At 39.6% G+C, this 26,573-nt stretch overlaps 1 protein-coding gene across 5 annotated transcripts in view; it reads left to right on the top strand.

Annotated features, from left to right (window-relative positions):
- The window catches only part of fam110b (family with sequence similarity 110 member B), a 159,669-nt gene that overhangs the window by 65,873 nt on the left and 67,223 nt on the right, over positions 1 to 26,573 (top strand). The window contains exon 1 of one of the 5 annotated variants that reach the window (XM_041190097.1): positions 25,683 to 25,805. The exons of 3 other annotated variants lie outside the window; for them this stretch is intronic. The gene's annotated coding sequence lies outside the window, so the exon portion shown is untranslated. Of the gene's footprint in view, positions 1 to 25,682; positions 25,806 to 26,144; positions 26,197 to 26,573 lie in introns of those variants that run through there. One more of the 5 variants, XM_041190095.1, reaches the window with a different exon arrangement.

Genomic DNA, 26,573 nt, shown 5'->3' with positions numbered 1-26,573 from the left:
ACCTCTTTGTAGTCATGCTGAGTGAGTCCCAGCAGCAGGAACTATCAGAAACAGATACATATTTTCTGTCTCAGGACATCGGAGTTCATAATATGCAAGTACCTTAAGCATCACTATCCTCCTCCGTTTCTCTCTACTAAGAGGGCCACAAGTTCAAAAGGCAGATTTCTATTATAATTTCCTTAGCAAATAAGAACATCAGAACTAGGAACAGGAGTAGGCAATTCAGCCCCTTGAGCTTGCCCTGCCATTTACTATGATCATGGCTGATCTCATTTTGGCCTCAATTCCAATTTCCCGCCCTCTCCCCATAACCTTTCAAGCCGTTACTTTAATTTATTAGTGCCCCAGCATCCACTGCACTCTGAGGTAGTGAATTCCACAGATTCACGACCCTTTGAGAAAAGTAATTCCTCCTCATCTCTGATTTAAGTCTACCACCCCTTAGCCTCAAACTATGGCCTCTCATTCTAGAATGCCCCATAAGGGGAAACATCTGCTCCACGTCTACTTTGTCTATCCCCTTTAGCATCTTAGATACCTCCAATCAGATCTCCTTTCATCCTTCTAAACTCTAGCAAGTATAGGCCTAAACTGCTCAATCTTTCCTCCATAAGTCAAGCCCTGCATCTCTGGAATCAATCTAGTGAACTTCCTCTGAACCACCTCCAATGCAACTACATCCTTCCTCTAGTAAGGGGACCAAAACTGTGCACAGAACTCCAGGTGCGTCTCACCAATGCCTTGTACAGTTGCAACAACACTTCTCTATTTTTATACTCTATTCCTTTAGCAATAAATGCCAAAATACCATTTGCCTCCCTTATTACCTGCTGTACCTGCATACTAGCTTTCAGCGATTCATGCACGAGGACACCCAGATCCCTCTGCACTAAAGCATTCTGAAGTTTCTCTCTATTTATAAAAATAAGTCACCTTTTTTATTCTTCCAACCAAAATGGATAATCTCACACTTATCCACGTTAAACTCCATCTGCCAAATTTTGTCCCATTCACTTAACCTGTCCATATCCATTTGTAAATTTCTTATTTCTTCCTTGCAACTTACTTTCCCACCTATTTTGTTGTCATCTGCAAATTTAGCTATAGTACCTTCTATCCCCGAATCCAAGTCATTAATATAGATTGTAAATAGCTGGGGCCCAAGGACCGAACACTATGGCACGCATAGGTGGGTGGCTGATGGGTGCAGCGCTAAATATTTAAGGCTAAATTTTTCACAGGCTGCTGGCTGGAGTGGACTTTGGAAAACGGGACATGTGCAGCACTTGATTTTCAGTCCACTAAATTTTAACTTGTTGTTCTCCCATCGCATTGCATATGCAAATCAAAATCGAGCGCTTCAGGTAGAGTTGCGTTAGCCTTGGCATAATTGGATATTGCATGAGGAACCCAATCCCCATTTTAAATTCACATTCTGTCTATATTTCCAATGTAAATTTATTTTTCCATATTTACAATGGAAACTATTTAAGAACATGGTAATTGTACTTCTCCCACCAGTGGTTACACAGCAATGAATATCAACTTCATTTAAACATTCACAAGGGATATGATATGAGTCCTCATTTGGTGGTGAATAGTAGAAGTTTTATCATCTTGGAATTTTTGTTTGTGGTTTGCGGCCTCTCTCAGAAAACCAAGTATATTGGATCCCCTATATTATTGGTTCAATTACTAGATAGCATATAGCATTTATTCCTGTTTATTAGAGTGGTTCTGGTTTAACACAGCCTGTCAATGTTTCAATGTTATATTGTACACAGTGAAATGCATCATTCGAACTTCGTTTGCATGCTTTACCAATATAATTAATTATAAAGCTATGTGTTAAAGTCTACCTCCCAGGCCATCTATTGCTTGCAAGGCTGAAAATAGATGACATAGGATTAATTAATGTCATTTCTGATTGTGCATATACTACCTTTATATTAGACCAATTGGACCACTTCTACTACAGGAAATGTGATTTATCCACTGTGGCTGCTGCAATCCACTTGCCAGGTTCCAGATGTTGCACATTTGGCCAAAACAACAGGTGAAATAGTAGCAATTCACCAAATGATCTGATGTTTACATAGAAGAAAAACATGAGAAAATATGTTATATTTTATCCCATAGAGATGCTGGGGTCCTTCTGGCAAAAACTCTCTTTATTTCTGAGGGAAATCTATTGGAAGAATTTGACGATGTTCATGGAAGCCCAAATATTTAACATTATCTTGGGAAGTTCGTCCATGGGATGTGGGTGTCGCTGGCAAGGCCAGCATTTATTACCCATCCCTAATTGCCCTTGTTCAGAGGGCTGAGGATCTGGAGGGTCAAACTAGGTAAAGACAGCAGATTTCCTTCCCTATAGGACATTAGTGAACCAGATGGGTTTTTATGACAATCGGCATGGTCATCATTAGACTTTTAATTCCAGATTTTTATCGAATTCAAATTCCATCATCTGCCGTGGTGGAATTTGAACCCGCATTAACCTGGGTCTCTCAATTACCAGTCTAGTGATAATAACACTATGCCAGCGCCTGCCCATTGGACACAATAAGTGGATTTTACAAATTGCCTAGACTATGTTGCAATAAACATGTAGAACAATCCTACATTCATTTAGTTGTCATTGGAAACACATCTTTTGATTTTGAAAGCCATCGGACTATTTTCAAGCACATTAACTCACTTCCAAGTTTGCTACAAGGCTAACTTTAAATTTTCTAGATCAGTGACCAGTTGGCTAATATATTTTAACCAATACATTTTTAACGATACAGCTTTACTACACCTTCCTTGTTTCAGTTTGCGATTGGCAAGTCAGCAAAAGCACTCTTGCTGAAGGAAAAAACAGCTTCAAAGAGGAAGTTCTGTACTTTGCTGAGTAATATCTAAGAATAGCTGTGGCAACCTTTGCTTTTAGCCCTCATGTACCCTGTACTGTTGCAAGGCTGAGAACCTGCAGCTTTTTATTACTCTTTAATCAAGACCTATTTTAATGCATCTGACAAAATAGAAGCCCACCCCAGGATATTGGTCTTTTTAGTCTCCTGTATTTTTTCAGCCAGTAGTTCTAATCACTTCATGAAGGCGGGACATATCAGATAAGATTGACCTAGGAAAGGAGAAATTCTTTTACCTCTTTATCTCCTCTTAATTTATTCATTTTCTGTCATGACCAAAAGCTGTTAAGAATAAAACTTGCAAATTAGGCCTTTTTTGCTTCACTGTTTTGAGTATAAGCTGCAGTAGTGAAAAAGTGCCTTTACCTCTGGAAGGTAAGTGATTGGATATTTGCCATTGTGTTTTTGTTTTGATTTGCAATATCTCCTGTAGGGGCAGTTAAGGAAAAAGATGAGGAATGGGTATTTCTCCTTTGCTTTTTTGCCCAACAATCTTTACAAGTGTGTTAATATATTACACTAGTATAATGAATGATAGGAGTAACATGAATAATGTGAGGTACAGTTGAGAATGTCAAAGAAAATGTAGGCAGAAAAATAATGAGGCAAAAAAGCCCATTTTAGGAAAAGATGCCTGGTCAAAAATTAATGTGTTGGTTTTTTTTCTTAGCATTTAAAAAATAAATTGTAATCATTTGCACATTCCTGAAATCTGTTATGAAACTCTTGATTTTCAGCAGTAAACAAAAGGGAATGAAGGTTGACAATGATGGTTAAGTTTTTTTGTAAAGCCCAGGTACAGAGCAATTGATAGGGAGCAAATTTAGTAAATTTGGAAAACGCAGACCACACCATTCTAGCAACTCTGCACAATGAAAACTTTTATTTTAAAGCAATTAATTGCCTAATATCGTATTAGTGAAAAGAGTTTTTGAATGCTAATAAAATTATGAACATTAACAGCACATGAACTAGTAATGCCAGGAAAGATTAAGCTTTTGTCTACTATAATTACTCCGGGCATCAGTATGTCACTACTGCTTTTTAAAATTAAAAAAAACAGCGGTTTGGTAACAACAGCTGTTTGCAAAGCTAGAAACAAGCTGCATATGCAGAAAATTAACCTCATGTGATTGAGGTTGCGAACGTTTGATTGCTTAGGACCTCTTTAGATCAGTGATTTTTTTTTTCTTGCAAAATTATTTTTCCTAAGCTTTTTAATTTTAGGACACGTGGTAAGCTTTCAATTAAAACTTGTTTGTAAATGAAATCATATTCAGCATCAGATTAACACAGCACATGCTGAGGATAATGGAAGCCCACTCCATTTAATTGTTATCTAATATCAGTCAGTGCAGATTGCAACACTAACACATCTCCATGGTTTTAAGTGTAAGCTGGGTTGGCCTCTCCTTGCAACTAATATTATCTTGGTACAAATTCTTCTCAAAGCTTAATATTGGTCTTTCCTTTGCATGCCTGGAGCTGTACGCTATGTAGGATCACTGCTCAGACACGCACAACAAGCTTAAGCTACTTTGGGACTTTGTTGTCATTGAAGAGAGATGAGAAAAGTCCCTGCTGCTCCATTTTGTGAACTCCAAGTTTGAGCTTTTTTTAGCTCCTTTTTCAGCTTTCTCTAATTCCTGTCTGGCCTCTAGCAGCAGCTGAAACTATAATAAAATAGCAATGAAGGATTCTGTCTCTACTGAACTAGGAAGTTATTAATTCAAAATAGTGAGTTCATTTTTACATGACTTGATATGCAGATTCACCAAGCAGTCTCAATTTCCCCAATACTTTATATGCCATAGTCCGTTATTTAACTTTTAATTCTTGGAGACCCTGGTGTGACTGGCTAAAGGAGGAATAGTGGAATGTTAAGAGACAACTCATTAAAGTGAATGCTGTAAACATGTGAACAGTTTGTGTTTAGATGTTCAGCATTTAGCAAACATTAACTAGCGGCAAAATAGAAATTTCTCTGGTTGTATTTAAAGATGAAAAAAGTTAATGACACAAACTATTTAGTTGAACAAAAATGACCAACTGTAAGTCCCAAATGTCAAACCATTTTTAATGGTGTTGGGAGAGTCCAGGTGTAGATTCCCCAGTAAAGGGACACTCATTATTTGTAGCATAAAGATAAATGAAGAAGAAATTTACAATTTTTCTACAAATTGTGAAGAGAGGAAATTTTCTCAATGCATTGGAAGAAACGTCTTCTGCCCTACAAATTACCCAGATGTGATTAAAAGAAACCATTCTCAGAAGCACTGCTTTATTCTAGTAATTTGAAGTCAGATAAATGTGAATTTTTGTATAACCAGATGTTTTTTAAATGAGTACTAAAATCTGTAGCACTGGTTATCACTTTTTCAACAGCTTGTTAATTTTTAAAGTTTTTTTTGCACTGGTTTCTTATATATCGCCTTGGTCTATTAACATAATCTATATTCGAACCAGTTTCCATTTATGGGGAAGCCGTTATGTCTTGATACTTGACATGTGAAAAACGGCATTGGGCCCTTTGGTGATATACCAATGATCCAGAATACAGGAAGAACACAAACTGTTCTATTTTATTTTTGTTCTGTAGTGTTTATGGCATTGCTATATATAAGTATTCATTTCTTTATATGGGATTCAAACTAACTTGCTCAAAGACAATGAAATATTGTTCTTTATTCATGGTTGAACTTAGTGACCTTAGAAGATCCTGGTTGTCTGCTGTGTGGAAAGGGAAATATTCATAAACAGCTGTGTTTCTTGAAAGTGGACACAGTTTTCAGAGGGACTCTGGAAAGTTTATATTGAGAACCATTTTTCAGATGCCTGCCAGTTCACAGACAATCCAGTTCAAGAGATGATGACCTCCAGGTAATTGAAGGAAGGCTAAAATAATTGTAGAGTAGAACTGTCTCAGCAGAAGGTAGGTGGTAGTAGATTTTCTAATATAATATTCTCATAGAATCTGAAAGCTCTCTTAATTTAGCTTTTTTTAATTACAGTTTCTATGATAGCTTATTAATACAACATCAGATTTCATAGCTGATAACGTGTTTATGATACAAAACGGGTGTCTGAATAGTATACAAAGTAATTGGAAACTGAGAGGTAATCTTATAATTCTACGTCTTGAAAATTCCAAGGTGTGCTACCCATGATTTTCTGGCTACTTAACACAAATGCAGAAAAGGCTGGACACAGAATCTATGTTATTGATTTTGCCCTGGTGATTGGCAAAGCTCCAAACTTGCAGCACATCACATGAAATCAGCCCCCTAGTTTGTTTTGTTTGCTCAAACAGCAAGTTTTGGAAACTCCTGCGCAGTGTGATATAACTCCCCACAACGTTGGCATCAGACCAGAGTCATCAGAGGCCTATGGAGTTATGGCTGGGTAAGCTGGCAGGTGGACTCCACTTGTAAATCCCATGTATTGCGTTAGGCAGGCTACAGCAAAAATTCATTTGCTTTTCTCCTCCTAAATTATGGAAATTATGTCTATAGGATAAAAGTTATGATTTAATACAAAAATAAGAACTAAATGTCTAATTTGTCTGAACTTACATACAAATTTAAAAAAAAAATAGAATTATGAAAAAGAAAAATGGATAAAAATTCCTCGTGGCCGCAGCAGTTAATTCAAATGGTGGGCAACCACAAGACTGAAACAATAGAACCACATTTATGACAATAGTTAGTCATAAATGTGGTTCTATTGTTTCAGCCTTGTGGTTGCCCACCATTTGAATTGACTGCTATGGTCATGAGGAATTTTTATCCATTTTTCTTTTTCTTAATCCTATTCTGTTTTAAATTCCTCCTCTGGACTTGTGGCATGCACCATTCGCTGGCATAGATGGGGCAGACAATTCATTCTTGAAGCAACAGCTGGGATGTATGGAGTTTCCCTGTCGGTTCATGTCTTGTTAATTACATTGTAAAGGTTTGTTAATGTCATGTAAATTACATTGTTAAGGTTAAGCTAACTGGTGATGGGTATTAGTTGTCTTTGAGCACCTTTAAATAGGGGATAGCTGGGACACTGGGTTGAGTGGGAGAAGAGTTGTGAGACTGAACAAGTCAATAAACTCTCAAAAAAAGAAAAGACCTTTGTCTTAGTTTCAGCTTCACCAGCTGGCTTGGATCCTACTAACACTGATAACTAACTTTTTGTAGGATGGTCTGTCGGTTTCGTTCTGCATCTGCGTTACCATGTTGTTCAGACTGATGAGGCCAAACGGAGACTTTTAGTGGAAAATATGAGATGAGAAATTTTTCACAGGATTATGCTGATTTTTACACACATTTTAGTTTATTCTGATTCCTGAAGATTTTGGTACATGTGTTAACTTGCCTTAGGAAACTTTTTGTTCAGCCCTCAAATATATTCAAACAATGAAACTCCAGTATGGCAAAATTAATCATACTAAATTTTGAGACATTTAAGTTAATCAGTTTGTTCTGAGCTATGACAAAGGAAGCTACAAAGAGCTAAAATGGCATCTGGGCAGACCGTGCTTATTTTGAGTTGTTGAGTGTGCGAGTGACACTGCAGTAATATATCTTTTAGTTATCTGGATGGGTTAATTTATTGGCTATATTTTATTTATTTATTGCCCTAATTTGGCACAAGTTAACAGTCACATTTAACCTACATAATGGCTGATGTACAGAATAGAAAATGTCATACTAATGCAGTAGAGCATACTGTTTCAGGTTGTGATTGAGGTAGAGTAGAGGGAACTTGCTGCAACTAATTATGTTGTTTTGTCATGTGGGAATGCCCACCAGCACAGATATCCATTCACTTTGCTCATCTTTTTTGTGCTTACCAAAGAGATTTCCTGGGGACTCCTAGAAACTTAAACAAGAAATAGCCCATGTTATCCATTTCATTAACTGTAAATGGACCAAGTTTCTGATGCATCAGCTTTTCTGTATTTGCACATAAAAGCAGCACCAAAAGCAATCTTGCACTTGCTCCATAATTATAAATAGTGAACCTGTCCATTTGGGATACAGTCAATAGCTTTGCAGTTGTTCTACTAGACTAGTGACCCTGAGGCTGAGAATAAAATCCCACTAATAAGATGGAAAATCATATTCAATAAATCTGGGGCATTTGCAGGTTGGCACTAGATAAAATGACCACAGAAGCTAGTGAATGGTTATAAAAACCCAACTGGTTGACTAATGTTTATCGGGGTTGACACCTGGCACCTTGACCTGCTCAAGCCTTCATGTGACTTCAGTCCCATACTATGTGGTTGTTATGTACCCTCTAAGCTATATATGTGTGCAAACAAGCAGCATCTCCGACGGCCCTGCACAAGTTGCTCACCAGTTGTCTCTTTTAAGACACCGCACTGTGTGGCTGTACCAAAAACTGTAAAGTTATCCACACATTGAGATGAACAGGCCACACACAAGAAAATATTAGAGGAAACATTGGTTGATTCTTAATGCCTTTAGGACAACTAGAAGTGAACATTAGATATTGTTTTGCCAGTGTTGTCCACATCTTAAGAAAAACTACAAGAGTAATTTACAAACTTTTATGTCATGCAAAGAAATGTTTATACTGGAATGTTTATAGCCGTATGTATTAAAATAAATGACTGGTTGTACAGAACCCCTTTATGAAATCTTTATTTTCTTGCAAAAACTTAAAGTAAAGCAAAGAAATGTGGACTATGATTTTATTTCACTTCCTAAATGCCAATATTCTAGAGACATTTCCATGTCACCTTTTCAGTGATCCTAAATTACATAAATGTTATAATGTTGCACAACTTGTAATAACTCTGGGGCCTGATCTTTGATAAACCCTAGAGTGATTTTACATGACTAATTGTTTGCTCAAAAGTGGCATAAGTGGAGGTCCAGAAATATGTCAAAGTCGAGAAATGCATTCACTAGGCTGATTTCTGGGATGAAGGCATTGACATATCAAGAACAGCTAAACAGGTTAGGTCTTCATTCATTAGAGTTTAGAAGAATGAGGGTGCTCTTACTGAAACGTACAAGATTCTGAGGGGGCTTGACAGGGTAGATGTTGAGAAGATGTTGCCAATAGTGGGGGACATAGTTACAGAATAAGGGGATACTCATTTAAAACTGAGATGCGAAGGAATTTCTTCTCTGAGGGCAGTGAATGTCTGGAATTCTCTACCTCAGAGCTGTGGAGGCTAGATCACTGAAGGTATTTAAAGAGGAGACTGATAGCCCTCAACTTCCCGATGTTTTAAAAATCTATGAGGAGCTGGCTTGAAAGAGGAGTAGAGGCCTGGGGCAGATCAGCCATGATCTTATTGAATGGTGGGGCAGGTTTGAAGGGCCGAATGGCCTACTGCTCCTATTTCTTATATTCTTATATCTTGGAAGGATAGTTGGGAAATGTTAAAAAATGTATTTGAAGAAACATACTAGTCTTAATGGTTTTAGTGTCAAAATTTGGGCTTGTTCCCAAATAGCTACAACAGACAGTCCCACACCTGTCATGATCCAAACCTGAACTGTAGTTAATGGAGTGTAAAATGCCCAAGGATAAATGATCTAACCTTTTACTACTGAGCTATACTGGATAAAATACCATCTGTTTCTGATCTCTCCAATAGATGGAAAAACACCATGCTGACAGGCTGTATATTTCAGAATGAACTATGAATTTATTTGTTCAAAGAAAGAAATAGATAATCAGATAAATTTAACAATGCATTGGAATATTAAGTTCTTTTCAGATTTCAAAATTTGAACTTGTGATATCACAGGTTTCTCTTGTAACAGTGACTTGTGTGTGGGTTTCCAAGTGAATAGAAGATGACTAGTGAACTTAAGGCCATTAAGACAAAATACATTTGTCCATGTTATGTAATTTTGATACAAGACAGACAACAGCTGCAGCAGCTTTTAGAGCCTTTAGCATAGTAAAACATCCCAAATGTTTCACAGGAGTGTCATCCAACCGAGCCATGTAAAGGAAATATTAGGGCAGTTGAAGAGGTAAATAAAGATATGTTTTAAAGGAATAGCGACAACTAGAAAAGTGGAGAGGTTTAAGGGGGAAGCCCCACAACTTGGGGCCAAGGCAGAAGAAAGCAAAGCTACCAATGGTGGGAGTGAAAAATTGTGAATGCACATGAGGCCAGAATTGGAAGAGCACAGCAATCTCAAAGGACTCTAGGGCTACAGAAAGCAGTAGAACCAGGGATGTGCAAAGCAATGGGGAGGTTTGAAAACAATATGAGAATTTTATAATTGAGGCATGGCCAGACTGCATCAGGTGCAGGAGTGCCTCAAGGTAGTCCCCTAGGCCCAACCATCTTCAGCTGCTTCATAAATGACCTTCCCTTTGTCATACGGTCAAAAGTGAGAATGTTCGCTGATGGTTACACGATGTTCAATGTGCAGCACCATTCGCGATGACGCCAATATGGATAAAAGCAGTCCTTGTCCACATGCAGCAAGCCCTGGGCACATTCAGGCTTGGGCTGCTAAGTGGGAAGTAACATTTACGCCACACATGTGCCAGGCAATGACAACCTCCTCGAGAAAAATTCTAACCATCTCCCCTTGACATTCAAAGGCATTACGATTGCTGAATCCCCACTTATAACATCCTGGGGTTTACCATTGCCCAGAACCTGAACTGGACTAGCCATATAAATACTGTGGCTACAAGAGCAGGTCAGAGGCTGGGAATTTTGTGATGAGTAACTCACCTCCTACCTCCCCAAAGCCTGTCCACCATCTACAAGGCACAATTCAGGAGTATGATGGAATACCCGTCACTTGCCTGGATGAGTGCAGCTCCAACAACACTTGAGAAGCTTGACATCATCCAGGACAAAGCAGCCTGCTTGATTGACACCCTATCTACGTCCTTAAACATTCACTCCCTCCACCAACGATGCACAGTGGCAGCATTGTATGTCATCTACAAGGTGCACTGCGGCAGCTCACCAAGGCTCCTTCAACAGCACCTTTCAAACCCGCAGCCACTACCACCAAGAAGGACAAGGACAGCAGCTGCATGGGAACACCACCACCTGGAAATTCCCATCCAAGCCACTCACCATCCTGACTTGGAAAAATCACGTCGTTCCTTCACTGTTGCTGGGACTAAATCCAGGAATTCCCTTCCTAACAACACTGAGTGTACCTACACTAGAAATAATTGCGTGGTTAAAGAAAGTGGTTTACCATCAATTTGAGGACCATTAGGGATGGGTAATAAATGATGGGCTAGCCTGCAACACGCACATCCCATGCATGTATAAATTTTTTAAAAGTTAACGAAAACAGCGTTGTTGGGGGAGCTGGGCTGGGTGTGAGTAAGGAGTTTTGGATGAAGTCAAATTTATTTTGGGTGGAAGATAGGAGGCCAGCCAAGAAAGCATTGAAATAGGCAAGTCTAGAGGAAACAAAGACATGGATGAGGGTTTCAGCAGGCTGGAGAGAGGTGATGATACAGGGGTGGAAATAGAGAGCCTTGGTGAAGGAGAGAATGTGTGATCAGGACCTCTTTCAAATGTGACACCAAGTTTGGAACAGTCTGTTTCAACCTGATATTTGCTCGGTAGATAGAGAAACTCAGTGGTTAGGGAATGGAGTTTGTGGCAGTGTCCAAAGACAATGCCTTTGGTCTTTCCAATATTTAAGTGGAGGAGATTACTGCTCATTTGGTACTGTAGATCAGATGAACATTGTGACAAGTCAAACAAGAGGTGAGAGAGGTGGTGTTGAGATAGAATTGAATGTCATCAGTGTACATGTGGAACCTGACATCTGATGTCACCGAAGGTCAGCTTGTAAATATGAAATGGGCACAGGCAAGGATGGATCTTGGGACTCAGCAGTAACGATGCAGGAGTGGGGAGAGAAGCCATTGCAAGTGGTTCATTGGCCATGATAAGATAGATAAAAATTGAACCAGCCAGGAATAGTCCCATCCAGCTGGATGATAAGTGGAAGAGAATGATTTGGTCACCTGTATCAAAGATTGCAGACAGGTTGAAAAGGCTGAGGTAGGATAATTTAACACTGTCAAAAATCTCTCACATGTGATTTGGTGATGAGGGCATTAAAGGGGCCAGGTGTGATCAGACTTCAGCCAGGCTTCTGTCAAAGCCATGATGTTGATGCAATTATCCACAATAAGCTCATAGATGGCAAGGGCCTTATTCACTACCGAAGGCACCTTTCAAACCTGCAGCCACTACCACCAGGAAGGACAAGGGCAGCAGCTGCATGGGAACACCACCACCTGGAAGTTCCCATCCAAGCCACTCACCATCCTGACTTGGAAAAATCTCGCCATTCCTTCACTGTTGCTGGGACTAAATCCAGGAACTCCCTTCCTAACAACATTGAGTATACCTACACCAGAAGTATTGGAGTGGTTAAAGAAAGTGGTTTGCCACCAGTTTGAGGACCATTAGGGATGGGTAATAAATGATGGGCTAGCCAGCAACACACACATCCCATGCATGTATAAATTTTAAATAAGGGAATAGCCAATCTGCTGGCAATGTCCACAGGGTCATTGATAAGGGGGTGGAGTGGGATGAGAAGGTGATTGGCAAGATTAGCCCTCCATGTATGCACTGGGCGGGAAGGTTGGTGAGAAGAGCATGGGACAGTTGGGGCTTCTGCTCATATGGGGACAGTTGGGGCTTCTGCTCATATGGAGGCAGTAGCAAGTATGTCACTGGACCATACAGCGGATGCCAAAAAGGCGCAGAGGAAAGCTGTAGATTTTTCTAAGAGGTTGTCAAACATGGGGCAGCAGCATAAGAGTATGGAGGTTGAAGAGTGCTGAAGGGATTTGGGAAGGCAGAATAACTGAGAAGGGAAAAGTGAAAGGAAGCATAATGATAGGAAAGACTAGCCTAGGAGGAATAAAGAGAAAAGAATTAACAGGAAATAAGAGTGATGGGCTGGTCCGGAGCAGCAGCTAAACCATGTTAGGAAAATGGGCACAGGGACCAAAATCATATCTGTGTGAAAGATGCATTCTGATGGAACACCAAGAACAGATGACAATGTCTTTCTTGCAATGAAAAGCAAACATTATCTGAGCAGATAATCAAACCTGATGCAGGTATGTCTTCATGTGATTATTGTCAAAAGCATTCACCTTGGAAAGTATGACATGGTAGCCATTATGAGGTATGGCTGGAAGACAGTCAGGACTGGGAACTGAATATACCAGATCTACAGGAAAGGATAGGGTAAATAGTAGAGGTGGAGGAGTAGTATTTGTGATTAAGGCTGAAATTATTTTCATGTTAAGAGAGGATGTAGCGAGAGGAAAACAGACAGTGTTGGGACTATGCTGGAATAATGCTGGGGCCAATGTCTTGGCGAATCGAATAACTAGGGCTGTGGAGAGGCGTTAAACTAAATAGAGGGAGGAGGGTTCTGGAGAGGGGATACGTAGGCTTACAAAGCAAAAGGATATGGCAGCATTGCAAGATAGCTATTTAGGCAATGATACCAGAGTGTGACAGGAAGGGACAGAGTGTACAAACATAAAAAAACAGCAAATAGGGTCAAAGGGGGAAAAAATAATAAAAATGCAAAATTAATGGCTTAAATGCACATGGTATTCAGAACAAAATAACTGAATTAATGGCACAAATAGAGGTTAATGGGTGTGATCTTATAGCCATTACGGAGACATGGTTACAAGGAGATCAAAGCTGGGAACTAAATATTCAGGGGTATGTGACTTTTTGGAAGGACAGGCAGGAAGGAAAGGATGGTGGGGTAGCTTTGTTAGTACGAGATGGAATAAGTACGATAGCAAGAAATATTCTTGGATCGGAGAATGTAGAATCCATATGGATGGAGATAAGAAATAACAAGGGAAAGATGACACTGGTGGGAGTGCTCTATAGGCCCCCTAACAGTAGCTATGCTGTAAGACAGAGAATAAATCGGGAGATAATGAGGGCATGTAAAGAAGGCAGTACATTAATCATGGGTGACTTTAATCTTCATATAGATTAGAAAAGTCAAATTGGCAGAGGTAGCCACAAGCAAGAATTCATAGTGTATTCAGGACAGTTTCTTAGAAAAATATGTTGTGGATCCAACCAGGCATCAGGCTATTTTAGATCTCATAATGTGTAATGAAGCAGGTTTAATGAATGATCTCAGAGTAAAAGATACCCGTGGAAACAGTGACCATAACATGGTAGAATTTAGCATTCAGTTTGAGAATGAGAAGGTTGGGTTGGAAACAACTGTGCTAAACTTAAATAAGGGTAATTACAAATGAATGAGGGCAGATTTGGCTGGAGTGGACTGGGAAAGGAGTTTAGCAGAAAAGACAGCTGATGAACAATGGCAGACTTTAAGAAAACGGTTCATGACTCACAACAAAGAGATATCCCAGTGAGGAAGAAGGATTCGAGGAAGAGGATAAACCAACCATGGTTAACCAAGGAAGTTAAAAAGTGTATCAAATTGAAAGAAAAAACATACAATGTGGCAAAGGTTAGTGGTAAGACGGAGGATTGGGAAAGTTTTAAAAATTAACAGAAGACGACCCAAAAAAATAGAGGGAGAAAATAAACTCAGGGTAAACTAGCAAGTAATATAAAAACAGACAGTAAGAGCCTCTTTAAATATATAAAAAGGAAGAGAGAGGCCAAGTGAACATAGGCCCCTTAGAGAATGAGGCTGGGGAAATAACAATGGGGAACCAGGAAATGGCAGAGGAGTTGAATAAATACTTTGCATCAGTCTTCACGGTAGAAGACACGAATAGCATACCAAAGATACTAAGTAATCATAGTGCAAAAGGAGGGGAGAAAATAAATACAATAGCTATCACTAGAGAAAAAGTACCAGGGAAACTAATGGGGCTAAAGGCTGATAAGTCACCTGGACCTGATGGGTTGCATCTAGGGCATTAAAGGAAATAGCTGCAGAGATAATGGACGCACTGGAAAAATAGATTAGATTCTGGAAAAATATGAGAGGATTGGAGAATGGCCAATGTAACACCATTATTCAAAAAGGGAGGGAGACAAAATACAGGTAACTATAGACCAGTTAGCTTAACATTGTCATTGGGAAAATCTTACAGCCTATTATAAAGGATGCAATAGCAGAGCATTTAGAAACACATAATCTAAACAAGCAGAGTCAGCATGGCTTCATGAAGGGGAAATCATGCCTGACAATTTTATTAGAATTCATTGAGGAGATAGCAAGCAGGATAGATAAAGGGGAATGAGTAGATGTAATATATTTGGATTTCAAATAAGCATTCGATAAGGTTCCGCACATAAGATTACTTAATAAGATAAGAGCCCATGGTGTTGGGGGTAGTATATTAGCATAGAAAGAGGATTGGCTAATTAATAGAAGATAGAGTTGGGATAAGAGGGGCATTTTCAGGATGGCAACCTGTAACTAGCGGAGTGCTGCAGGGATCAGTGCTGGGGCCACAATTATTTACAATATATATTAATGACTTGAATGAGGGAAGTGAAGGTACTATCACCAAGTTTGCGGATGACATGAAAATAGGTGGGAATGCAAGTGGTGAGGATGACACAAGGAGTCAACAGAGGGATATATACAGATTAAGAGAGTGGGCAAAAACTTGGCAGGTGGAATATAATGTGAGGTGGTGCACTCTGGCAGGAAGAATAGAAGAGCTGATTATTATTTAAATGGAGAAAGACTGCAGAAAGCTGCAACAAAAAGGGATTTGGGGGCCCTCTTGCATGAATCCCAAAAAACTAGCATACAAGTTCAACAGGTAATAGGGAAGGCAAATGGAATGTTTGCCTTTATTTTGAAGGGAATGGAGTACAGAAATAGGCAAGTCTTGTTAAAACTATACAAGGCACTAGTTAGACCATACCTAGAATACTGTGAACAGTTTTTGTCTCCTTATCTAAGGAAAGATATACTGGCATTGGAAGCAGTCCAGAGAAGATTCACGAGGTTGACCTCGGGCATGGAGGAATTTTCTTATGAGGAGAGGTTGAGTAGGTTGTACTCATTGAAGTATAGAAGAATGAGAGGTGACCTCCTTGAAGCATATAAGATTCTTAGGGGGCTTGACAGGGTAGATGCTGAGAAATGGCTTTCCCTTCTGGGAGAGTCTAGGACCAGAGGGCATAATCTGAGTAAGGGGTCACCCATTTAAAACAGAGATGAGGAGGAATTTCTTCTCTGAGGGTATTTAATCTGTGGAATTCTTTACTAGAGAGGGCAGCAGAGGCTGAGTCATTAAATATATTCAAGGATGAGATAGGCAGATTTTTAATCAGTAAGGGAATTAAAGGGTTATGGGGAAAGGCAGGAAAGTGGAGTTGAAGATTATCAAATCAGCCATGATCTCATTGAATGGCGGAGCAGACTCGATGGGCCGAATGGCCTACTTCTGCTATGTCTTACGGTCTGATGGAGACTTATGGGCAGAATCGTCCCAGGTTTGCACAAAGTGCGGTAGCTGGCAGGAAAATGGACGTTCTACCCACTAGCCTCAATGGTGGATTTTCTCACCATATCGTCACATTCCCATCTCATTAACTATGCAGCCACAGGAAACACACCTTCTCGCTGTCAGACAGCCTCCAATTTGCTTGCCACGCCATTACCTCACACAGGCCACCATATTTAAACTGCAGCTGAACGCACACCTCTCAATGTTTGCCACACAGGAGAGCACTGGTGAGGACATGCCCCCAAAAGCCAAAAAAAGTGCAGCCCCTCGATCCAGTGACACATCCCTGGGACGCCTTCCAGACACTGTGGAGGCCTGCTGCGATGTCATCCATCCACACTCTGGCTGCAGGAAGCCTATAAATCTCACCACTCTGGAAGTGGTGGTAGAGGTAGTCACTGCCTATGCTGCACACAAGAGGTCGGTCATCCAGTGCAGAAAACGGATGAATGATCTCATCCGTGCCACCAGGGTTAGGCAGCCATCTGATCACTCTAAACTCACACATCCACAAGGCCATCACACATTCACTGGCATCCCACTCACTTCCAGCTCAAGTGACATCACCACTCACTCTCTCTCATCTCCATCTGGCCTCATCTCTTATGGAGACTGCTTCCTCAGCCCTCACCATTGTGAGCCCCCTTGCATAGATCAACGTGTGCCACCCCCCACAAACCCTGGGATACCCTCCATCCCCTGTACAGCCCTCAACCTACAGTCTCTTCCCTTGCCTGAGGCCACTTCTCTCCCTTCCCCAAGCAAGCCCTACCTCTGCAGCCATTGAACAGTCACCCCAGCCTTACAGCTGGTCTGGTAGGTAGAGACCTACCCGTGAGCCCCCCTAAATGTGATGTGGTGCTGCCTGCAAAGCCTGGCACTGATGACCACGAGTGCTACCCAAAGAAAGGTAGACAAGCAAACCTTGAAGTCCCAAGTGATTTGCAGCTCCCCAGTTGCATGTCATTTATATATAGTTGTGAAAAATTGCATGCCGACATGCCTGGGTGATCCAGCGTGAGGGGATGCTTCCAGCCAGCAGGGCTTATAATTAGATGCAAATTATTAAAATGACGTTCCTGGCACCCGGCAGTGGGAAACGCGGCCTGACATTGACGGGTAAAATGGATGATCGCAAATTGATTTCACAATTGTGTAAAACTGATTTTTGGCCTTCTCGTCGTATTGTCCCTCATGCCTGCCATGATGCCTCATGCCAATGGGGACGGAAAGTTCCAGTCTATGGATAGAATTAAGAAAAAGAAGTTGGGAGTTGTGTAGTTCCCCTGGTAGCAACTATGAAGCGGTAGAATGTATAAATGCACTGATAAGAAACCCATGTCATGAAGGCAGGGTGATTTTCATGAGGATTTTAACTTTAATATAGATTGGCATAAGCACACTAGAAAGGTTAGTGGATTCCATGGGTGTGCTCAGGTGTGTTTTCAGTACAGTATGTCCAAGAACTAACAAAGGGAAAGGCCATATTAGATTTAACAAAGAGGGTAGTCAAAAGCAATGTCGGGAGCCCCTTGAAAACTGGTAATGGTGATAACATAAATGAAAATGAGGAATTAGAGATGTTGAATACTCATTTTGTATGAGTATTTATAGCAGAGATAGAGGACAGCATGCCAAATATGCCAAGAAAGCTAATACTGAATCAAGGACATGCCTCACCAAAATTAAAATAAACAAAATAACAGTAGCAAAGAAAATATTGGCACCAAAGAGTGACAAAGTCCTAGGGTCCAGATGGTTTCTGTTCCAGGGTTTTGAAGAGAGTAGGTGAGAATATTGCCGGTGCCCTAACTATGATATTCCTCGGTTCTAAATTTTCAGCTGATCAGTAAGAACTTTCAAATGATCAGAGTGAGCCAGCATGGATTTTTAAGAGTCATGCCTGATGAACCTGCTTGAAGAACTTGAACTTGAAGAAATGACAGAAGTAGTGGACTGGGGAATGTCTAATGTTATTTATATTGACTTCCAGAAGATAGTTGATAAAGTTCCTGTTTGCTGAAGCTCATGGAGATGAAGGCAAATTATTGACCCACTTAGGAAATTGGCTGCACAGCAGGAGATAGTATGTTGGGGCAATAGGCAGGTACTGTAATTGGCAGGATATGACTAGTGGTGCTCCACAAGGGTACACTATGTTGGAGCCCCAAGTATACGCCATATTTATTAAGAACTTAGATGATGAGATAGAAAGCTACGTATCCAAGTTTGCTGATGACACAAAAATAAGCGACATTCCAAGCAGTGTGGATTAATTGATTAAGCGAATGGGCAAAGCTGTGGCAAATGTGTTTCTATATAGGCAAATGTTAGATTGTTCATTTTGGACCTAAAAAGGATAGAACAGAATATTTTCTTCTGGTGAAAAGCTAGACACAGAGACTTGGGGCCCATTTACTTAGATCATTAAAATGAGATGACCAGTTACGGAAAAGAATCAAAAATTAATGGAATGCTGGTTTTTATATAAGGAGGACTACAATGTAAGAGGCGAAGTTTCACGAAGCTCTGTTTAGACCACATCTAGTGTACTGTGAGCACTTCTGGGCACCTGAGCTTAGGAAGGTTGTATTAGGAAGGCAGGGGTACAGCATAGATTTACCAAATAATGCTGACTCCAAGAATTATCTTACAAAGAGAGATTATATCAACTAGGGTTGTAGTTCCTAAAAATTAAAAGATTAAGGGGTAATATGATTGAACTTTACAGGATATTAGGGGAAACTGATGGGGTAGATTTAGAGAAACTAATTCCGCTGGTTGGACAATCTCAGACTTGGGGCCCCATGGTCTAAAAACTGGAACCAGGCCTTTCAGGAGTGAAACGAGGAAACGCTTATATGTGCAACATGTGGTCGAAATTTGGAACTCTTCTTTTGCAAATGCCAATTGATACAACATTAACAGTCAATTTTAAGTCTGAGATTGATAGATTTTTGTTATCCAAAGGTATTAAAGGATATGGGGCAAAGGTGGATGTATGGAGTTAGATCACAAATCAGCCATGATTTCATTAAATGGCAGAAGTGCAAGAGAAGTTGTCCCTATCTTCGTATTAGAACAGCCATTCTTTGAACCCAGCACTTATTCCAGATAGATCCTGTGTATTGTCTGCTTTTGTCAATCAGGATAAATTGACACATTAATCTTTCTTGGGTTCAGCAGTTAACAACTGAACAAATTTGGATCAGCCGAAATTTTGAATGAAGAAATAAAAACATTTTATTTTAAAATCTGAAACCTGGCAAAACCCCATTTCTTCACAGCTAATATATATAATGGCTCAGATTTAATAGGAGCTCAATTGAAACTTGTACAAACATTATGATTATCTTTTAGATAGATATCATTATTATAGATAATGCTAATAGCTTCTGTTGGCAAGGAAAGATCTCAGAATTGAATAAAACCGCTTCTGTCAAATTTATATGATGCAATTAGTTAAAAGAGACTATCTTTGATCTCCGAGATCAGATGATCATTATGTTTACAATTTGGGATACTTTGATTTAGATTACTTTGTTAAAATTACTTTTAATTGATCTAGATATTCCTTCATAAAATGCCACAGTGGATTGTTTGAATACCCAAATGGAATATCAGTCCAGCCAATTACTACCCCATCACTCTATTTCCGATCATCAGCAAATTGATGGAAGGTGCCGTGACGGTGCTCACTGATGCTTAATTTGGGCTCTGCCAGGGCCACTTGGCTCTAGTATTGAGAATGAGGATATTTGTGGAGCATCCTCCTCTGGTTAATTCTTTAATTGTCCACCATCATTCATGACTGGATGTGGCAGGACTGCAGAGCTTAGATCTAATCCGTTGGTTGTGGGATCACTTAGCTTTTTCTATCGCATTCTGCTTCTGCTGTTTGACACGCAAGTAGTCCTACGTTGTAGCTTCACCAGATTAGCATCTCATTTTCAGTATGCTTAGTGCTGCTCCTGGCATGTCCTCCTGCACTCTTCATTGAACCAGGGTTGATCCCCAGCTTGATGGTAGAGTTGGGCATTTGCCAGGCCATGAGGTTACAGATTTTGGTTGAATATAATTATGCTGCTGCTAATGGCCCACATGGATGTCCACCTTTGAGCTGCTATATCTGTTCTGAATCTATCTATTTAGCATAATGGTAGTGCCACACAAAGACTGTGCAGTGGTCACTCTGTCATGGATAGATGCATTTGTAACAGGTAAAGTGAGGACAAGGTCCAGTCGGTTTTTCCCACTTGTTGGTGTTCTCATCACCTGCTTCATACTCAGTGGGACAGATATGCCCTTCAGGGCCTGGCTAGCTCAGTCAGCAGTGGTGCTACGGACCCATGCTTGGTGATGGACATTGAAGTTCCCCACCCAGAGTATATTCTGTGCCCTTGCTACCCTCAGTGCTCCCAGACTTCATGGGGTTTGAAGTCAATGTTGAGGACCCCCAGGGCAACTCCCTCCTTACTGTGAACCATTGTACCGCTGCCTCTGAAGGGTCTATACTGCCGGTGGGACAGGACATGCCCAGGGATGGTGATGGAGGTATATGTAAGCTTCTAATTGTCAATTTATATTTTTATGTATAAAACCAACTCAATTTTTTCTATCAACATTGGTGAAAGTTGTTTTGGAATTAGAATTTCTATTTTCAATCTGCAGCTCTTCACATTCATTTTTGCTGCTGTATTTAGTGGCCTGCTGTAGTCAACTCAAACAGACTGGGCCTGTTAGTTCTCTGCTGGAGATGCCAGATGACACCAGCTCCTACTTTGCATTAATTTTCCACAGGTTTGGCATGAGGGGTCAAAGCGACAAGCTTATTGAAAGACAGAGATCCAGCTGCAGTAATGTTGAAACTTGGTTTCTTCCTCTAGCAGAGCAACTTCATGCTTCACAGTTCTTAAATGAAATAGAATCTGGTAGCATTTAAATGTGTAATGTCCAGCACTGCCCTTAACAAAATTGTTTAATAGGTAAATGAATAGTCGTTGGTAGTACAGAACATGAATATTGTTGAAAAGAGAAACATGTTGTTAAAAGTTTATCATCTTGCACTCATAAGATAAACTCAAGAGTGCCAAATTTCAAATGATTGCAATAATTTATAGTATAGGAGAAAAGGACTGCTGATTGGTTGGCAAGTTGACTTGGTTGGCTGAGACATTGCCATGGAGAAAGCAATGGGGAGCTGCATACCTTCCTTATGCTTCTGCGTAATTCAGAAAAGGTGCAAGGCTTGAACGTATTCCTTTTGTTTCCAGAGAACGGGTTCCTGCACATGAATGTATGCTGTCCTGGCCAAAATTTATCCCTTAATCAATATCACTAAAATACAGTTTATCTGGCTATTTATTTCATTGCTGTTGTGGGACTTGTGTGCAGGCTGGCACATTTCCTACGTTACAGCAGTGACTATGATTCAATATACTTCATTATTTGTTGAGCACTTTGGAATGGCCTGATGATGTGAAAGATGCTATGTAAATGCAAGTTCTATTCTCTCAGGAGAAATTACAATGGTCATCTGACATAAAAATCAGTCAAGGTTCCCATTCCTAATTGCTATCTGAAGATCTTGATTTGAAAATGGATATTTGTGGTCAGGATTGGGCTAACCTGTAATAGCCTAAAGTTGAAGAACTCACCAACATTTGCTGTTCAGGCACAGATATAAAACAATGGTCACTTAGATGAGATACCAGATGTCTTCTGTTTTGTGTGGAATTGGAGCTGACCATGAATCACTGCCATCAGAAGTGGAGAAACTTGCATGTGGAAGATGCCTTTCAGAAACAGAAAAAGCCTTGTTACAGCCAAAGAGTTGAAGTACAATAACATACAAACATTGCATTCTAAGTGAGGAGTCGTACAACTATTTTTTTGAAAAAAAAGTTAGCCTCTGTGTAACAAAAACAAATGCTAGCTTAGTTTACTAAAACATGCTAATGGTGAATTACGTCTCACAGGCATGAGCTTGTAAACAAAAGTAGCTTTATTAAATGGAAAAACATTCCAGCAGTGAGCATTGCTTTCAATGGAGCAATTGTATGTATTGCTTTATTCCACATGTGTGTTGAATAACTATCAAATGAATTTCGTCATACTGTTACAAGTGGGGAGTTAGACTTGGTGCAATTCACAGATCAGACCAGTTGAGTTACCTCTTTGTGTGTTTTTAATTAAAAGATAAGATTTGTCAAAATTAATTTCAGTTGTAAGTAGCACAGTCCTGAAATATTAACTAAATGCAAGTGTAGCATAAATACTTAGTTCATTTTTGTCTTCTTTGATCTTGGATTAATACCAGCAGCACCCTTGCTAAAGCAAAATTAAAATCCCTGCAGTAAAGTGTATTATTGGTGTTGCCTACCTAGGCCTTACTGTACCCTTACCTGTATTCTTTCTTATGAATAGATATACTTGCCATAGTGGGAGTGCAGTGAAGGTTCACCAGACTGATTCCTGGGATGGCAGGATTGTCATATGAGGGGAGATTGGGCCGACTAGGCCTGTATTCACTGGAGTTTAGAAGAATGAGAGGAGATCTCATTTAAATGTATAAATTTCTGACAGGGATGGACAGACTGGATGCAGGGATGATATTTCCTTTGGCTGGGGGGTCTAGAACAAGGGGTCACAGTCTGAGGATACGGAGTAGGCCATTTAGAACTGAGATGAGGATAAACTTCTTCACTCAGAGGGTGGTGAGCCTATGGGATTCTCTACCACAGAAGTCTGTGGAGGCCAAGTCGCTGAATATATTTAAGAAGAAAATAGATTATTGACTCTAAAGGTATCAAGGGGTATGGGGAGAGTGCAGGAGTATAGCGTTGAGATAGAGGATCAACCATGATCCTATTGAATGGCGGAGCAGGCTCGAAGGGCCAAATGACCTATTCCTCCTATTTTCTATCTTTCTACCCTTTAATTTTCCTTTAATATTCTCATTCTCATACAATTGATATAGTCTTCTGAAGGCTGATACTAAATATCATTCCATAGGTACTAGTAGACTTCTATTACTTCATCCAAGCAGTAATTCTATATCACTAAAATACAGTTAATCTGGCCATTTATTTCATTGCTGTTGTGGGACTTGTGTGCAGGCTGGCACATTTCCTATATGACAGCCCTGGAATGCTCTGACGATGTGAAAGATGCTATATAAATGTAAATTCTTTTATTCGCTCAGGAGAAATTACAATATTTATCTGACATAATAAAAATCAGTCAAGGTTCCCATTCCTAATTGCTACCTGAAGACCTTTACTTGAAAATGGATATTCATAGTCAGGATTGGGCTAACCTGTAATAGCCTAAAGTTGAAGCACCCACCAACATTTGCTGTTCAGCCTGGACCGTGAGCAAAGATTTTTTTCAATATGGACGTAATTAAGACCCAAATGGTTACTGACAAACTTTAAAGAAACTGGAAGGAAAACGTGTTGTTTGTTCCCAGTTTCCCGAAGTTGGTTTATTTACATAGCCTTGAGTCCATATTTGGACAGGTGCCCATAGCACACTCATGATGGGAGTGGGAAATTGTGTATAAGCGAAATTTATAATGTTTAACTGTTTGAAATGGAAACTCTGTAATGCTGGCCCCTACCCCATGGAAATCATACTGCGGGATGAGACTCCCTACCTGTTTTCCATTATCTACCACCTGATTTACACTAGGAAACTAGTAGAAAATCGAGGCTTGAGTGTGAGCAAGCTTCTGTGAGGGACATTAGAGGCAAACATGAATTTCCCTCTTCTGACATCCACACATGTATCTTTTAAATAGAGTAATTGGCTAGCAGAAATATTGCTGGCTTGAAGTAATCAGCCTTTCTCCTAATGTTTGTGCCTTTTCCTTGAGACAAAATGGTAGGTCCTGTAAAGAGACTGAGTACCCTGTTCCCTCTACTATGATCAGAGTAAACAATCATGGGATTAAAAATTATACTCCAATCATAGTATCAAGCACTGGAAATCATATCGGATGGCCACCATGCTCCTGTTTTAAAGATAGAAAATACCACCACATCAGAACAATGGGTATAAGTCTAACAAGAGAAAATCATGGAAGATATTTAAGTTCCCAGTTTGTCTGTATAAAGACTAAAAATAAAAATTTACCCTAATATAATAGACTAACTTAGGGATTAAAATTCATTTTGTTAAGGATATACTGTTTGATGAACAATGGAACTTGCACATGAAGCAGTCTTTCTTAGGCTTCACAATTCAGAGCTGTTTCTGTCTATAAATGCAGATCCTCCAGGCAGAACACAAGCTTTTGAGAGTTTCCCCCATAGTTCACAAACCCATTTGAAGTTAGAATTGTTACCAATTCCTCAGTAATTATATGTTGCAAATAGATAGAGACAATGACATTTTAGTACCGATGAGGCCATTTGACCCTTCTTACCAATGTTGACTGAACACTGCCCCATGCTTTCCCCCTTATACTCTTATTTGTATGTTTGTTTTTAAAGTATTTATCTGGTATCTCATTGTGTTGTAATCAATTTTGCTCACCATTTGTGGCAAAACATTCCATATTCCAATAACTCTTTCCATGAGGAAGTTTCAGAATCTTTTTCTTAGCAGATCTTCAGTTTATCTTGATTGTGGATTCTTGTCTTTGATTTACCTACAATGGAAATTATGTCTTTTTTTTATTTTAAACATGATCAAATCACCCCTGAATGTTTGCAGTTAGAACAAATACAGTACTAAGTGATATAGCCTTCTGACATAATTTAGACCTTTCAGCTGTGATATTTTAGTAAATCTGCATTATATTTTCTTTAGAGTTGTTCTGTTGTGAAGAGTACTAGCTGCACCTAAGTAGGTGTTCGCAAATCTCTCATACCTGCCAAATCTTTGACCATGCATAATGAAATTAAAGACTAGAACAAAATCTTTGTATCCTGACTAATTTCTAGGTTATCCAACCTAGTCTGATTTCATAAACGATGTCTTTGGGCTTCCATTTTGAAATTGGGAAATAAAAGAAAGCTTTCATTTTAACTCTTATGTTTTTAGAACTGCATGAGATAAAATACAAAAATGTTTCTGTAATTGAGGTGTATAAAATAATAGATGGTAAAGAAAATGTGCACTTGGAATATTATTTAAAAACAAGTCACACTAGTGGATCATAAATTTAATTGAGTGAAAAGTAAATTTAAAACGTATGAACTTTTACTCAAACAGTGATGTAATATTTGAAATTATGCCAAAGGTAGTAGAGACCAAAACATTAAATCCGAGAGAATGGTAGAAGGATGAACAGGATCATTTCTTCCTGTCCAGAACTGTTCTTCATATTTTACATAAATTGCATTAGTCTTGGGATTTTCAAACATATGTGAAAGAAAGGTAAAATAAGTTAACCGTCTGAGGGTGAGTAGTATTTTATTCTCTAAGTAATTCAATAAATCTGAAAAATTTAGAAGCCCTGTTCCACTGTGGTTCAGGAGCATGGCTCCTTTTGAAATAAAACATTGAATTGGTTAACCAGAAGGTTGTAGGTTGAAGCTTAGTTTTGATTTCCTTTTATTTTACTGATTATGGGAACATTTAACTGCTTCTTAACTGATTCCTAGATAGCACATTGTATGGCACTTGACCTAAAATGAAGGAGCCAGAAAGGAATCTGGAATCTATTTATGTCCCAGCGAGCTGGATTTCACAGTATTGACAGTAATGTGACGGTGACCTCTTACGCAGATCGAGAGCCATCTGAATGGATAGAGAAAATGTAGCACCGGTGGAATCTGATTGTTGCGACGAGGTACTAGTGCTAACTTAGGAATTTGGTGCTGTTAAGTTTTTCTCAACATATAATTTAGATTAGTAGTCAGACTCTGACTTGCTGCAAGCTAATTCAGGAGTCTAGTTAATAGAAACTGCCAGGCATGGCAGTTATCTGTCAATCAACAGAAAGCAAGTAGGTGTTAATCAGAATAGAAGGAAGCTGACTTAGCATTTGCAACTTGGGTGTAAGCCATCAGCTTTCTATAAAAAGATAGGTTTTACTATTGCACAGAATGTGGGAGCACATAATGTGACGAGGCCCAAGTACGATGAGGTACAAGCACTAACTTGGTAATTTGGTGCAGAGGGGGGAGGAAGTGCTGCTTTTTATAGACTGCAGAAGCTGGTGAGTGT

This window comes from Carcharodon carcharias, chromosome 6 (assembly GCF_017639515.1).
Source record: "Carcharodon carcharias isolate sCarCar2 chromosome 6, sCarCar2.pri, whole genome shotgun sequence".
NCBI lineage: Eukaryota > Metazoa > Chordata > Chondrichthyes > Lamniformes > Lamnidae > Carcharodon > Carcharodon carcharias.
This window is presented reverse-complemented; position numbering and strand designations above follow the sequence as displayed.